Raw genomic sequence first — 15042 nt, forward strand, 5'->3', positions numbered from 1 at the left:
AAATAACCAAAAGCGTTGCTCTCACTGGCCACACTGAACGGGCTACGGAAACTGAACACGTTGTTATGCCATTTGTGACTCTGCTGGCTCGGAAGGTATTTGTAGAGCTTTAAGCATACGCCGATAATTTCAGCTGCCCCAAGTTCTACCTCAGTGGCATGAATGTCAAGCGAGAATGTCGTTTCTCTTCCAAACATATGCAGTCGATCACTTCTTTTTTGCTCTACGAGTATTCGTAAAAGATCCTTGAAAATACAAATCGATGGTCCTGGTTCGAGATAAGTTTTAAGGGTCATTTAATTGTGGTACCAAAGCGTAAGACTACTAAAGATTAGGACTAAACAAATGTCAGGATAGTTTAATAAAAATGATCGAGTTTACTCAAAGATTGTGACTCACGGCGACACATGGCAGAGCGTGTCTTAACCACCTGATTTTTTATGGTACCTCCTAGATCTGCTTCAACAGCGCGCAAAGAAACAGTGGTATTTCGCGACTTAAAGGGCCAGTCAACAGGCTTCGAAACGCACAGGAAAAGCTCGCGCATTTTTCCTGCGCGTGACCAACCACCTTATACATGCAGTGACGTCAACTTGGCAATCGGCGACTTCACGTAACAGGCAACTCGTCGATTGGTCTAAACCAGGTCTCAGAAAAGAGTAATGAAGTCAACGTCACTTATCGTCGAGTTGACCTCGCTTCGCGTATAAGGAGGTTGGTCACGCGCAGAGAAAATGTGCGAGCTTTTCATGCGTGTTTCGGAGCCTGTTTACTGGCCTTTAAACATCAAGGCACGCGACCGTCCGCGTGCGAGTGCCACTGCATGCCAGAAAGCCGTGTCAAGAAAGAAAATCTCCTCCACATTTCTCGCTTCACAACAAATCAAGTATAGAACCCCTAGCCAAGGTAAGCATTATCTGTCAGCAAACACTCGTTTCAGCATGAAATTTGTGAAAATATTGAGATGGGCAGAGTCCAAGGTCTTGCAGCCACCATTGCTTTACTGTAGTGCCCCTTTTGGTTGTAGAAGTGGCGTATAAGCATACTAATATTGTCCGAAATTCTAGTGTATAACAGGCGTTGCAAGAAGACTTTGACGTTCACATCAAGAAGCAAGACTAGCAGAAAAGCCCAATTCTCCTTTTCTTGAACATTTTGAAAAGGGCTTCCTTGACGTGTGCTGTGATGGCGGTACAACGAACAAAACGCAGTAAAAAAATGTTCAGGCAGATGTCTCCGACGATCAGTGCAAGGCGAGTGAGACGAGCCAAGATCCCAGTGCCCAAGCGCTGGCAATGCTGCTTGCCAACGGTGCATCTTCTTTTTGACAGTTTGTCGAATCGCAAGCGGCACCGTACTTCTACCACCATAAAAAAACCTTGCTGCATTGACTCTGAGCTACGTCTGCATGCTCCTTTGTTGTGCTTTTTTATATTTTTTTCGCACTACACTTTCCTTCATAACGCTTACACTAGCCCAGAGTTACAGTATTTTGTAAAAAAACGAGCCTATTCCCGGTCAAAGCTTTTGGTTTTATAGCAATCCCCGGTTGTGTGCCTCATGAAAGAAAGTATATTGTATAAACGTCGACGTGATGATTCGATGAATAGATAATGATGAAGAAGATTTTAAAACATGGGTAGAGTAGAAATATTCGTTGACTTATCGTACATAATATTATCGCTTCTAAGGAAAAAATTGAGGGACCCTTGAGCTTCACTTTCAGCAGCTGCACATAATAGCAATATCCTGCCCCCAGTGCTTACTAGCACCGCTTAGTGCATTCTTTCAATTGTACATGTTGGTCTATGAGTCTAAAGCACTGATTATTGCAAATTAGTGAATAAAATTGAAAGTGGCTTGTGTCACTGAAACTGTCGCGCATGGCTGAATCCAGTGTAATAAATATCATGCGTCAAACCATGCGCGTGAAACGTTTTTGAACTTTGTACCCTCTACGTGGTCATGAAAGAATTCGCGACGTAACGTGTGTGCCTTTTGTAATAGATGGACAGCTTTAATTCATGAGGTATATATAGTTATGATAATTGCATGTTCTAACGCCCTAGGGCCATGTACGCTTGTACCACGCAATGCTACTGCAATATTACATGCTGTAGTGTGAAGCCTGTATACAGGCCATGCGTGTTTGTAAAGCAACAATGTTGTTTTCACTGCATTTCAATGCATATTTTTTATATGCGGGGTTTAACGTCCCAAAACCACTATATGATTATGAGAGACGCCGTAGTGGAGGGCTCCGGAAAATTAAACCACCTGGGGTTCTTTAACGTGCACCAAAATCTGAGCACACGGGCCTACAACATTTCCGCTTCCATCGGAAATGCAGCCGCTGCAGCTGGAATTTGACCCCGCGACTTCCGGGTCAGCAGCCGAGTACCTTGGCCACTAAACCACCGCGCTGGGGCAGCATTTCCAAGCAGATGAAGTTATATTCACTGACTTTCAAGTAGATGATATGTGGGGTGTAATGTCCCAAAACCACCCTATGATTATGCGAGACGCCATAGTAGAAGGCTCCGGAAATTTAGAACACCTGGGGTCTTTACTTGCACTATAATCTGAGCAGACGGGTCTACATTTTTGCTTCCATCGACAATGCAGCCACCGCCGCCGAGCTTCGATCCCGCTACCTGTGACTTTATCGACTAGACGGTCGCGGTGGGGCCACTTTCAAGCAGACGCCTGGCTGTGTGGGATAATAAACGCCATAGAAGGTAGTCACCATGGTGAAGCTTGAGCGACATAGTTTTGCTACTTTTAACATAGGTGGCCTTGTCTTCGCAGAAACAGGCGCAGCTCCGTAAACTTTTCAATCCAAAGCACCTCGACTTTGTCGCGTTCCAGGAAGCGAAGATTGGGAGCAGTGTTGTGAAACAACGGATTACAAAAATAGCTAGATTGCAGCAAATAAGTAGCTAGAAATAGCTAAGAAAATTCTCCAGGGAGCTAAAAAAGTAACTAAATTATCTTTTCTTCAAAGAGTTTTAGACATGCTATGTGTGCAACGAGTCTACTGGCAGTTGGGTTACTTTAGAGTTTAAACAGAGATATCAAGTAACGTTTTCTTGTGTTCAACTAGCAGAACACATTTGAACGAAGAGAAAAGCGTTCCTGCTTTGATTCCAACAATTTAGGGCAAGCGTGGTTTCAGCAAAGCCTAAGGTTTGCGCGCCCATTAAAGATAAGCTGGGAATGCATCGGAGCGCTGTAAACATCATGGGTGTGCGAATAATAAAAAATTCTGAATAAGGGATCTAACAGCGCCTAATAGAATCATGGAAGGTTTTTTTGAATATTTTTTGAATAACCAGCTGTGACGAGAAACAAGTGTTGGAATTGTGACAGTCACTTTCGTTTTTTAATTGGTGAATTGTCAAGGTGCCTGTGGTCCAATGTGCATGCAAGATGTACGTAGGTCAGGAGATACCAAGGTGAAGCTATTATGGGAATAATCTCTACTCATCACAGGGGGACGAATTGCTCGCTTTAAAACCCTGTGTCATTGAAGTGACATTGTTAATAATTTTCTATGATTGCATCAGTTCTCTATCATTTATTCGTGAAAAATTCGCTTGACTTTCCCGTCATAGCTGATAAGAGAGCTGGCGAAGAAGCCTGAAGTAGGCTTACAATAAAACGCACATTTAACAAGAAAAACAATAATCTTAGATTCTGCACTATCATCACCTTAAAGAAGCCTACGAAAGTCTCTTTTTCGAAAATCGTAAAAGAGCAAAAATATGAAGCTGTGGCGGTATACGGCCATAACTCCTGTGGCACATATAATAATTGGTCAATATCGGCCATTGGCAAAGTGTCATCATTTACCGCTGAATATGACGCTATCACGTCCAATTCTCAAACAGATCACTTAATGAGCTCTATTCGTGGGGTCTTGCCTTTTCTGTGTGTGCGTGTGTGTGTTTGTGTGTTGTGTTTGCGTGTGTGTTATGAGATTTTGTAGCAATATAAAGGAAGTAAAATGGACAAAAACCCACACATATAGGCGGTGGTATTCTATTGATTTTTCTTGTACTAAATTCCCTTCAAATTTTGACAAAATATTTATACAGTTCAAAAACATATACAATGTCCCCTATGCTTTTTTTGGAAGTAATGACTGTTGGTTTCATATATATGCACAAATATTTCTCGTTGAGGACTAATATTTCAGTAAATGTCAATATACTATTACAGCTAGACTTAGCCAAGATAGCTAGATTAGGAGCTAAACTTTGGACTAAAAGGCTAGAACAGGTTCTCGTAGCTAAATTAAGTTTTCGGGAGCTAGCTGATTCCAGTAGTAGCTATACCTAGCCGCAAAATAGCTAAATTGTGAACAATATTCGGGAGTGACGAAGACAACGAGAAGGCCCTCCAGCCTTTTCAGCCTTAGTATAGAGAGAGAGAGATAAATAGAGAGGAAAGGCAGGGAGGTTAACCAAGCTTGGCTCGGTTGGCTACCCTAAACTTGGGGTGGGGGACAAGGGGAATAATAGAACGGAAAGAGACAGAAAAGAAAAGGAGTAAGAAAGAGAAGCATAAATAGTCAGCTGCCTTAGTATAACGTTCTAAGAAACATCATACCCTCTTCAGCATTCCCCACTAGTATTCTTAATAAGACCAGATTTATATCTGTCATTTTCTGTTGGAAAGAGAGCCGTGGCAGCTTTTCAATGTAGATGCGTTTTAAGACGTAGGGAATCGACTTCGACTTTAGAGGTAGGGAATTTTTCAAGAAAGTGAGTAATTTCACTGACTCTGGCAGATGTGCAGTACCTAGGGTGCGACTTCAATTGCTTATGTGATGCTAATGCGATGACGATGCTGATGATCGTAACAATTCCAATAGCAAACCAGACTGGAGTGGCGAGCTTTTCTACGGTATTGTTGTAACGCATGACTAAATGACATTACTTTCTTACATCGGGCAACATCATTTAAACGAGTGTAGGGATGTTATGCTCGCCTTGTTCAGACTAACGTGTCCTAATCACTCCTCTCTCGTAAAATGTCCCGCAGCATTGATGCAGTGTCGTTCTCAAATCATTGTATTGTTATTGCGCAAATGGGCCAAAATAATAATAAAACATTGCGCCCATAGTTGGCACTTTATAGGATGAACTCAAAGGGCATCTGCGATCAAGAATTCATGAGTCCTGTTCACACAGCAATGAGGCAATCTTTTCAATTTTTTGCATATATTCGCCGCTTGGGAGCTTGTTAAACTATAAATTCCTGCTATAGCTATAAAAATTTGAGCGATTAGGTCTTACTAGAGAAACAATAAAAAACCCTCAATCCTTAAAAGTATTTGCAATATTTATGTGTTGCAAATGCAAATTCAGGAACCTACATCAACAAATAAAACTTATAAGCGTCAACTTCAATGATACAATGCTCTATGCTACAAAAGAGCACGTATTAGGTCTCAGAACCTGCTCACTTTTATTTCTGAATATCAGACACTCCAAGCATTACTTGATTTGGAACGCCACGCCATTTCTAATGTGATTCCAGACATATACTCTAAGATTCTGCTCATAACAGATACAAGAGATATTACTTGAATGTTCAAAAAGTACTGACAGTTTATTTAGCTCTCTCTCTGGTGATAATGGCGTTCACTTGAAGGCTAGTTTTGTTTCTCTTGTGAAGGCCTTGAAAGGCGATGATAGCAAAGTTATTAGGAGACACATTACTCTAATCAGACAGGCAATTGACAACTTACCTTCATAAGAATACCTGGCCCTGATGGCATCTCAGGCGAATTTTAAAATGCTTTACAAAATGCTTTCTCCCATATTGACAGATGTTTTTCAAATAACTCTTGACACGAGGACACTCTCGAAATCTTTTTACAAAAGCAATATTACATTATTACTAAACATTTCTGAAACGCAAAATTTCGCTCCGTCGAGGGCTACAGACCAATACCGCAGTCAAATATGGAGTACAAAAGTTTTGTGAAAGTTTGATCAAATAAATTGCAATATGCGATGCCCATCGTGCGTGCGTCTCATCAGACATGCAGAATCAGGGACCGATCCATAGAAATATCGCTTGTACAGTTCTTCAATACTGTTATGGTTGTCAAAAAACGCTTGTGATGCTACAGGTACACCTTGCAAAAATTGTCAATTGTGTTAGTCATTCGCAATTTTTTTTCTTCTTTAGGATAGCAACATTGGCAAAGTAGTGCTTAAAAGTGATAAACTTTGTTATAATGAATGTTCCACTCGTATGATTGTTGATGGTGAACTGTCGAAACCTCTTTATATTTGCTCTTCTCTAAAAAAAACGCGCGATGTCACCACTTTTGTTCGCACTCTATCTAGAACCAATGTGCCTAAGCATAACACTGTCCAGTTGCATTCGTGGCTACAGTATATCATGTAGTCAAGTTAAAATATTACCTTATGCAGACGATGCCGCTTTTTTTTGCGCAGGTAAGGCAAGTGTAGAAAAAGTGTTATCTACAATTGAAACGTGTTGCGTTATATCAGGAGCTAGTTTTAATGCCTCTAAAAGTTTAGGACCATGATTTCGCTCGTAGGGTAACACGCCGAATCAGTTCGCAGGGGTTAATTGGGAAATAACCCCAACGTACCTCGGGGTATCACTAGATGCGTGTAGATTCAGTGCGCATTACTGGAAGAAGCGCGTCTCTAAGCTCGATCGACCGGCTCCGACATATGTTCCCCACGGGCTTTCAATGTTTTGCAGAGTGGAAGATTGCAATAGTTTCCTAGCAATGAAGCTTTTCTTTGTATAGCGACTCATTTATTGAGCAAAATTTTATATATACAACGCTTTCACGGAATTTTTGCTACTTTCTTATCGTCATCGACTTTTGAGCTCACGCCTTGTGACAAAATATTCAGCTCAGTTAGTGAGAGTGGGTTGAATATAAATACCATTACCAATGGCAAGCAATTTCACGATTACTCTTTTTTTGTGATAATACCCAACCTGTAATCCATACGTTCTTGCTGGTTACACCTATTGATTGCTTACCAAACTATTGTTTTATACAACTTCACCGAACACCGTGATTTTTGGGTTTCATGCAGGAAGTTTATATCGCAGTTCAGTTCCTCAAACCTCGCCTTTCCACAGAATACCTGCGGATACAGTATCAGGCAAGGTACAGTGCAAGGATCTGATATGTATGATCTTCTCGCCTCGGTTGTGCCGTTCAATGTATTATGATCTTCCAAGCCACATTGTATTCAAATAAGTTGGCAAACATAGATTACACAAAATTCAATAACGTTCCTTTATAAACTCCTCCCTGAAACATTCCTAGTAGAACATGGTAAAAATTAGTTTTGTTTTCTCTCTTGACTGCCATCTATGCAATGTGCTGGACACTATTGAACGTTGCTGTGTTAGCTGCAAAGAGGCTTTTCTGTTTTAAAATATCCATCAGCAAGCACTAAAGAAGGTTTTACCTTTATTTCTCACACCATACGTTATCTTCAACTAGCATCACTTTATGAAGTGCCATATGATATATTTTTTTCCAATGGGTATGCACAGCCTATGGAGGACACGTATACAGGAGCCCGATGCAGAACCCACTACTTCTTCAAGCACACACATCCTTGAAATGACTATTGACATCAAGGACATTCATCAACACATAGACTTCAGACTAGGCTAGTACTCCACCTTGGCGACGTGCTCAGTATCACCCCCTTTTTATTATAGCACGATGTGAAGAACTCATGCTGTGTTAGCCATTCGGCGTTTCTTAGTGCTGAATGAGCCCTTGATGTCGCCCTGTGATTGTACTTCTGTTTGCTTTATTTGTGTCATTGTTGTGCCTTCTCACACTTTATCAAATGTTTATTAAATGCCATAACAGTAAAAACAAGACGTAGCTGTGTGATAGAACTGCTGTTTGCCGAGAAACTGACCCGTGTTCAACCCTCACTCGAAACCGCAATTTTTATATATTATAATTGCGCCTTTCTGAATTTTACTTCACAACAAAGGATGCCGACATCGACCCCCAAATTTCTGTGAAAAAATATTTTAACGCTATCGTGTTGGTAAACGTGGATGCACTGCGTCAGTATAGTAACGCTGGCGCAAGCCATTAAGACGCCCGCATGCCCATATGAGGGTACACAAAGATATCAAAACAAGTGCGAAAATGTGGTATGAGGTACATAAATGTTTAGTAAATGCCGCGAATATTTCACGATTGATTACCTTCATAAAAACAACTGGGAGTTTGAGAGTCATTTCATTGGCAGCGTCACTCAAGGTGCGTCGTTGTATGTGGCCTAAAATTTTTTTTCTTTACTTCTTTTTTTACGGGCAGGGTTCACTTAGGCCGGCTTGCACAGATGTCAAACATGTTCAACAAATTATATACCTACTTTTGAAAACTGTTACTGCAAATTGTCTTGATTTATATTTTGGTAAGGCGAACGAGTCACCAATATAGAATCACCGTGCATGTTCTATCTATCCTGTGCTTTAGTTTGATTGTTTCCCTAATCAGGCAAGACGCGCGTGACTCATTGATTGATATGTGGGGTTTAACGTTCCAAAAACACCATATGTATATGAGAGACGCCATCATGGTGGAACCCGGAAATTTTGATTACCTGGTGTTCTTTAACGTGCACCCAAATCTGAGCACACGGGCCTACAACATTTCTGCCTCCATCGAAAATGCAGCTTCCGCAGCCGGGATTCAATACCGTGACCCGCGGGTCAGCAGCCGAGTACCTTGGCCACTAGACCACGGTGGCGGGGCAGCCGTGCGTGACTAAAGTACATTTTCTATTGGAACCTTACCGCAGCTATAGCTGCTTTTTATCGAAATGATATGTGCTTGAGTTACGAAACTGCTTTACTACGGAGTAACGCTGATGGACGCGAATATGTCACTGTGTACAACGCTATAAGAGCTGGTTTCAATGCGAAAATGTCATCAAGATGCATACTCTTTAAAAGATAAACACTTGTGTCAATGAACAACATCGGCTGTCAACGTTTCAGCATCAGAGCTTGAGATCTTGAGTAACTTAAAAAGTGACGACAGGTTTAGGCAGGTAATATATGGTGTGGTTTGTCGTTTTCTTTCCAGAATCAATATGGTACTTTAGCATCAAGCCATTTGAAGATTACCTCATACCCAGACAATTAGCTTCAGTCCTTTGAAAAGTAAGTGCCTATTGTTATTTTTTGCCAAATTTCGTTTTGTTGATCATTAAACCACGTTGTTAATGGGCGAGCGGAAGGGGAACCAACAATTAAGGGCCCCCTGTGTTTGTGCACTTGGTAAAGTACATTTTGTGCCATTATTTTTTTATTTCGCATCCTAACTATAGGAGAAACTTACCAACTAGTTGTTTGAACATGTTTCAGTTGGACTGCGCAAAAGGCGAGGGCCAGTGAAAGGGACAAAAGCAATTACACGTAGCGCTGTGATTGTTTGTGTGCCGCTCTCAGTACTACAATAAAGCAGAGTACGGGGTAAGATGAACCCTTTTTGGGGGAATGAATATTTCGTACGCCAAGGGTGGGCTTAAAACGCCACTTTTCTCAAGCGGAAGTTTCCTTACGGCTGCAACTACAAAAGCAGCTGCAGCCTTCAAGAAGAAAGCCTGCTTGTCGAAACGTCGACTGAAGCACGCTCACTGTTTTATAAATTTTCCATATTTTGCTTTACTTGCTGTTCATGTTGTTCCCCTACAACTTGACTTCAGAGTATTTTCTGAACGTGGACGCGTCCACACAAATTACGCTTGCCGGCATTGTCTGGTATGATATGCGTGGAAGCAGTGTGATGCCGGGCTGGGCATCACACCACTTCCGCCTTGCCTGAAATCTAAGTAGACGACAAATCCTTGTTTCCTACCAGAGGAGTACCCCATGGTAAAGAATTTCAGTGCGACTTTTGTAAGGTTCAGCTGAGCAAAGGTTCTTACGTCACAAAACAACCAAACGGTATCCATAACGTTATTCCCTTCAATATTACATGAATGGTCCGCTTTCGAAAGAGAGTATTCATAGGCAATTTTGTCTAGTCATTCAGGCCTCCGCAATCCGAGTTAATCCTTAACTGATTGATTGATATGCGGAAGTTCAACTTCCCAAAACCACCGTATGATTATGAGCGACATCGTAGTGAAGGGCTCCGGAAATTTCGACCACCTCGCGTTGTGTAACGTGCACCTAAATTTGAGAACATGGCTCTACAGCATTTTCGCCTCCATCGAAAATGCAGCCGCCGCCACTGAGATTTGATCCCATGTCCTGCGAGTCAACCGCTGTCTTCCATAGCTACTAGACCACCTCGGCGATGCACGAGTTTATCCTTCGCCTTTACTGACGCTATAGAAAGAAAAAGGCCTGACTTAACGTTTACCTATATTTATAACAGGTGTTTCATGAAACGAGAATAAATGATTAAAACAAAAAAAATTGTAACTGAATGGCGCCAACGACATGCAGCTTACTGTTATCCGGCGCTCATTAGTATATATTTCATGTTATACCATATAAATGATTTACCTATATATATCAGGCAATGCACTTGATTGCCACTTTCGAGGCACATGCATTTAGTCACGTTGTAGAGGGCATTCTAAAACGACCAATTGAATCTTTGTACGGTATGGTAGCGGCTGCATAGTGATGTTTTCTAGTGTTAAAAAAAGAGCATAATATAAACTATAAAACTACCAGACTATGCGCATGGTAGTGCAGTACGCATTGAACAGCTGTTAAACATGTTGAAGGAAAGGAGCCATGCTCGCAGACCTTGAAGACATAAGAGGCCACTGTTCTAGACATCGCCTTCATGGTGCTTCATCATTTTTGATGGTGGCACACGGAATGAAAGCGCCATTCTACGACCCTGATATGCAATAGGTTAAGAGTTGAAACACTGTCCGTCGTGGTTGTGTTGTGGTTAGAATGGTCTCTGTTAGTAGTTGATTTGATCCCCACTGCCGCGGCGATCACAGTGCGATACAGGCAAAATGGTAAAGGGCCGTGGACTTCGCCATGTCAGCGCATAGTAAAGAACACCACGTGGTCGAAATTTCCGCTGCTCTTCACTATGGCGTCCCTCATAAACATATCGTGGTTTAAAGTTCTATTATTATTATTATTATACCGTTGAAACACTATAATGTGCGCTGAAACTTTGAAGATATAGCAAACAACTCCTAGAAAAAAATTCAGCTCCACGTAGAAAACGATGGTGCAGAGATACTCTGGAGTAACATTTAGAAATGGGAAAACAGCAGGATGAGTCAAAGACCAAAAGTGGCAGCGCCGCACCCTTAATTGTTTACAGTAATGGAAAAAAGAAAGCGGGTTAGGGCAGACCACGTAATGCGTAACGTTAAAACCTGCAGTCAGAGCAGTGGACTGAATACGATTAGCTTCGAAGCGCCGTGGTGTATGGCAGAGACTTAGGTGGAGTTTTTCAAGTAAAAAATGTTCGCAGAAATGAAGTGGTACCTGCACATGCAAGACATGGTAAATCGGAGATAAATGTGAAATGCTTCTGTCCATAGAATGGGCTCGAGAGGGATAATGATTTAGTGAAATTTTATCTGAATTGTCATTCGTGTGCATGAAATCGTTTCTGTGCTCCGGCGCTCAAGGTTCACTTGTCTCACTTCAAGTCGATAGAGGATATGGCAAGCTAACACAAAAGCAATTCAGTTGGACGGTAGGTATATGTTTCTCTGAACGCAGAGGCCTGGTATATCTTTTGTGAAATGAAGAACCAATTAAGCAATCAGACTGGCAGTACATGATCCCTTAGTTCCGAAAAAGAGCAGCACCTTAGATAATGTAGTTCTCTCAATGAGAACAAAACAGCAATAAATGTTGAAGATAAAATTAATAAATAGCAAAACCATCTGTTTCCCTTTACTCTTCCTAAAATCTACAAATCCCCAAGACATGCTCCGTGTTCATTTCACCTATTTTAGTGCTAGAACTAAAAATTTGTATCACCTGGAAAAAATAAAACTTGCTGCAGTTCTTTCGAGGCCCATTGTTCTATGTTAGCGGGATGAAATATGTTGCAATGGCACACAAGAAGTGTTCAAAAATATCAATCGAAAGTTTTTTTCTTCTCTAAAATTTTTCATACACAAGATTTTTCACTCACTTGTAACTTTATAACCTTTATTGCCATTTATAAAAAGCTTTATTTCATTGCCTAATTATATAGAGCTGCGTTTTGGCGTAAATAACCTTCCTAATCACACCGAATTTTTAGCCAGCAGGCACGCTACAAAAAATGGCGGAATACTCTGCACGCTTGAAAAACACGCAAACAAGATTGCCACCAAAGCAAAGGTAAAGAAACCCATTACGGCAGCACCAAACTTATCATGTCTGAGGACAAGAAAAGGCGACCTTTCACAATGCAGCTCAATGGTTGAAAAGGTAAACAAATCTTTATGTGTGATTTGATACCTAGAAAACACTTTATTGCATTATTAAGTCTTGATTTGTAATCGTGTGCAGTTATGTATCAAAAAATTATATTCCGTTTTGTACTGTGGAATGACCTCGGTATGTGGAGAGAGCTAGAGGTAGTGGATCTATTCATACTTTTCTTCCACATTAAGAACAGGAACCTTGACCTAAGAGATAAAATTAACGCATGTAATATTTTAGCCTTAGAGCTGCAAGGAATCAGTAGTCCAATGATATATCATGGCGACGCGTCACTCACACTGCTGTAACGTTACGAATGTCACTTCGCAAACGCCCTCAGGCACTCTTTCCACTCTCTTTCGCCAGCGTGACTGTAACGCCAACACTTCTTGTCACCAACGAGGGCCACCACCGAAACCTGTGTGCTTTCAATGGTAAATGCCAAATAAAGATGGAATTTCAGCAGAACTGTAATGTGGCAGTGAGGTGCCAGGATTGGCACTGCACGGAACCTTGCGGACCTATTCAAGGAGCTAACAGCAAGACGTTGCCCATGCAGTTGAATATCAGGTTCGGAATGAATGCCTCTTTTCCTGGATAACAAGATACATGTGCCTTTCTGTGCATTCAGCCGGAAACCGTTTTCTTCTGCCCAATTGGAGACTTTGTTCAGACAGATCTGAACCTGCCGCTCACACATGGCCAGATTACAAGACTTAAAACCGAACTGGACGTCATCGACATATGTGGAGTAAAAGATATTCCGAGGAATAGACAAGCGCAAAGAATTTATTTTGGTAATAAAAAGTGTGCAAATACGCACACCACCTTGCGGCACGCTTGTTTCTTGGACAATTGTTTGGGAAAGAATGCTGTCTACTCGAACTCTGAATGTCCAATTTGACAAGTAACTTTCGATTATGTTAAACATTCTCCCGCGCACGCCAAGGTGGGACAGGTCTCTTAAAATTCCAAAGTGCCATGTTGTATCGTAAGCCTCTTCGATACCGAGGAACACAGAGACAAAATCTTGTTTATGGACGAAAGCGTCTCTGATCTGTGCCTCGATACGAACAAGGTGGTTTGTGGTGGATCTAACCTCTCGAAACCCAAACTGAAATGGGTCGAGCAAATTGTTTGTTTCAAGGATATGTACAAGTCGGCAGTTTATCATTTATTCGAAGACTTTGCACAATCAGCTTGTAAGTGCAATAGGCCTATAGCTCGAAGCTAAAGAAGGGCCCTTGCCCTCTTTCAAAATGGGAATAATAATAGCCTCTTTCCAGGAACTAGAGATAGCGCCAGAAAATCAGATTGCATTGTAGAAACAGAGTAAGGTTTTTTGTGTTTTGATTGGTAGGTTTTCTACCATTTCATACACCACATAGTCAGAACCTGGGTGAGAAGTACTGCAGGAGTTTAGAGATGTTTGGAGCTCAGCTAAATTGAAAGCTTGGGTATATGACTCGTATCTAGTGCATTTGTGTTCGAGTTTCTGCTTTTCTATTCTTGTTCTGTATTTTTAAAAAGTGTCAGTATAGTGGGACGAGCTGGATACCCGTTCAAAGTGTGCACCGAAGAAGTTTGCCTGATCTTCCAAGGTATCACCCTGAGTGTTTACGAGTGGAAGTGTGTGTACTTGTTTTCCTGCTATCCTACCGACCATGTTCCAGACTTTAGCCTCCTGTGTGTATGAATTGATCCCTGACAAAAACTTCTGCCAGCTTTCTCTTCTGGCCTGCCGACGCGTTCTCCTGACCTGAGACTTCCTTTTTTTAAAGATGTGAAGATTTTCAGCTGTCGGTGAGTTCCCAAGCAACCTCCATGCTTTGTTTTTCTGCTTGCACGCATTTCGGCACTCAGAGTTCCAATATGGCACACGTAGTTTTCCAGAGTGTTCATTTGTTTGTGGGATGCATTTTGTTGCGGCACCAATCAGACAGGCTGTGAAGTAGTTAACAGCAACATCAATGTTCAAAGTACATATGTCACTCCAACCTATACCAGCGATGATATAAAACTGTTTGCAGTCGGCTCTGTTTATGAGTCATTTGGGTACGCGTGGTGGACACTTAGTTGCTGTAGTTGTGCTTATACCTACGGGAAAGTGGTCACTTCCTTACGGATTACTGATGGCTTTCCACTGGAGTAGAGGCACAAGAGATGGAGATACTATGCTTAGGTCTATGGAAGAGTAGGTATTATAAGCGAGATTATAATAGGTTGATTCTTTTCGATTTATGAGACATGCGCTCGACGAGAGAAGGAACTGTGCAATTAGTCGACCTCGTGCGTCGTAACGAGGGTCACTTCATAGCCTCTTATGCGCATTAAAATCTCCAAGGAGAACATAAGGCTCCGGAAGTTCATCAATTACTGAGTATAAATCACGTTTTTGCAGGTGATAGCTAGGAGGAATGTAAGTATTGCAAATTGTGAGCAGTTTATCAAAGAGAACCGCTCTAACAGCCACTGCCTCAAGGGATGTTTGGAGTTGCAAGTGTGTGCATGCGATCCCTTGATTCACTGTAAAGGCAACACCTTTGGATGATGTCATGGCATCATCACGCTCCTTTCGGAAAATAACGT

The 15042-nt window shown here is 41.6% G+C and overlaps 1 long non-coding RNA gene across 1 annotated transcript; it reads left to right on the plus strand.

Moving 5' to 3' along the window:
- Window positions 1-784: 784 nt before the first annotated feature.
- Window positions 785-13285, plus strand: LOC142777280 (uncharacterized). Its single transcript, XR_012888004.1, has 4 exons — window positions 785-906; window positions 9131-9207; window positions 12290-12459; window positions 12820-13285. It is a non-coding gene; the product is annotated as an uncharacterized LOC142777280 (long non-coding RNA).
- Window positions 13286-15042: the final 1757 nt, after the last annotated feature.

Source organism: Rhipicephalus microplus, chromosome X (genome assembly GCF_043290135.1).
Source record: "Rhipicephalus microplus isolate Deutch F79 chromosome X, USDA_Rmic, whole genome shotgun sequence".
Classification (NCBI taxonomy): Eukaryota; Metazoa; Arthropoda; class Arachnida; order Ixodida; family Ixodidae; genus Rhipicephalus; species Rhipicephalus microplus.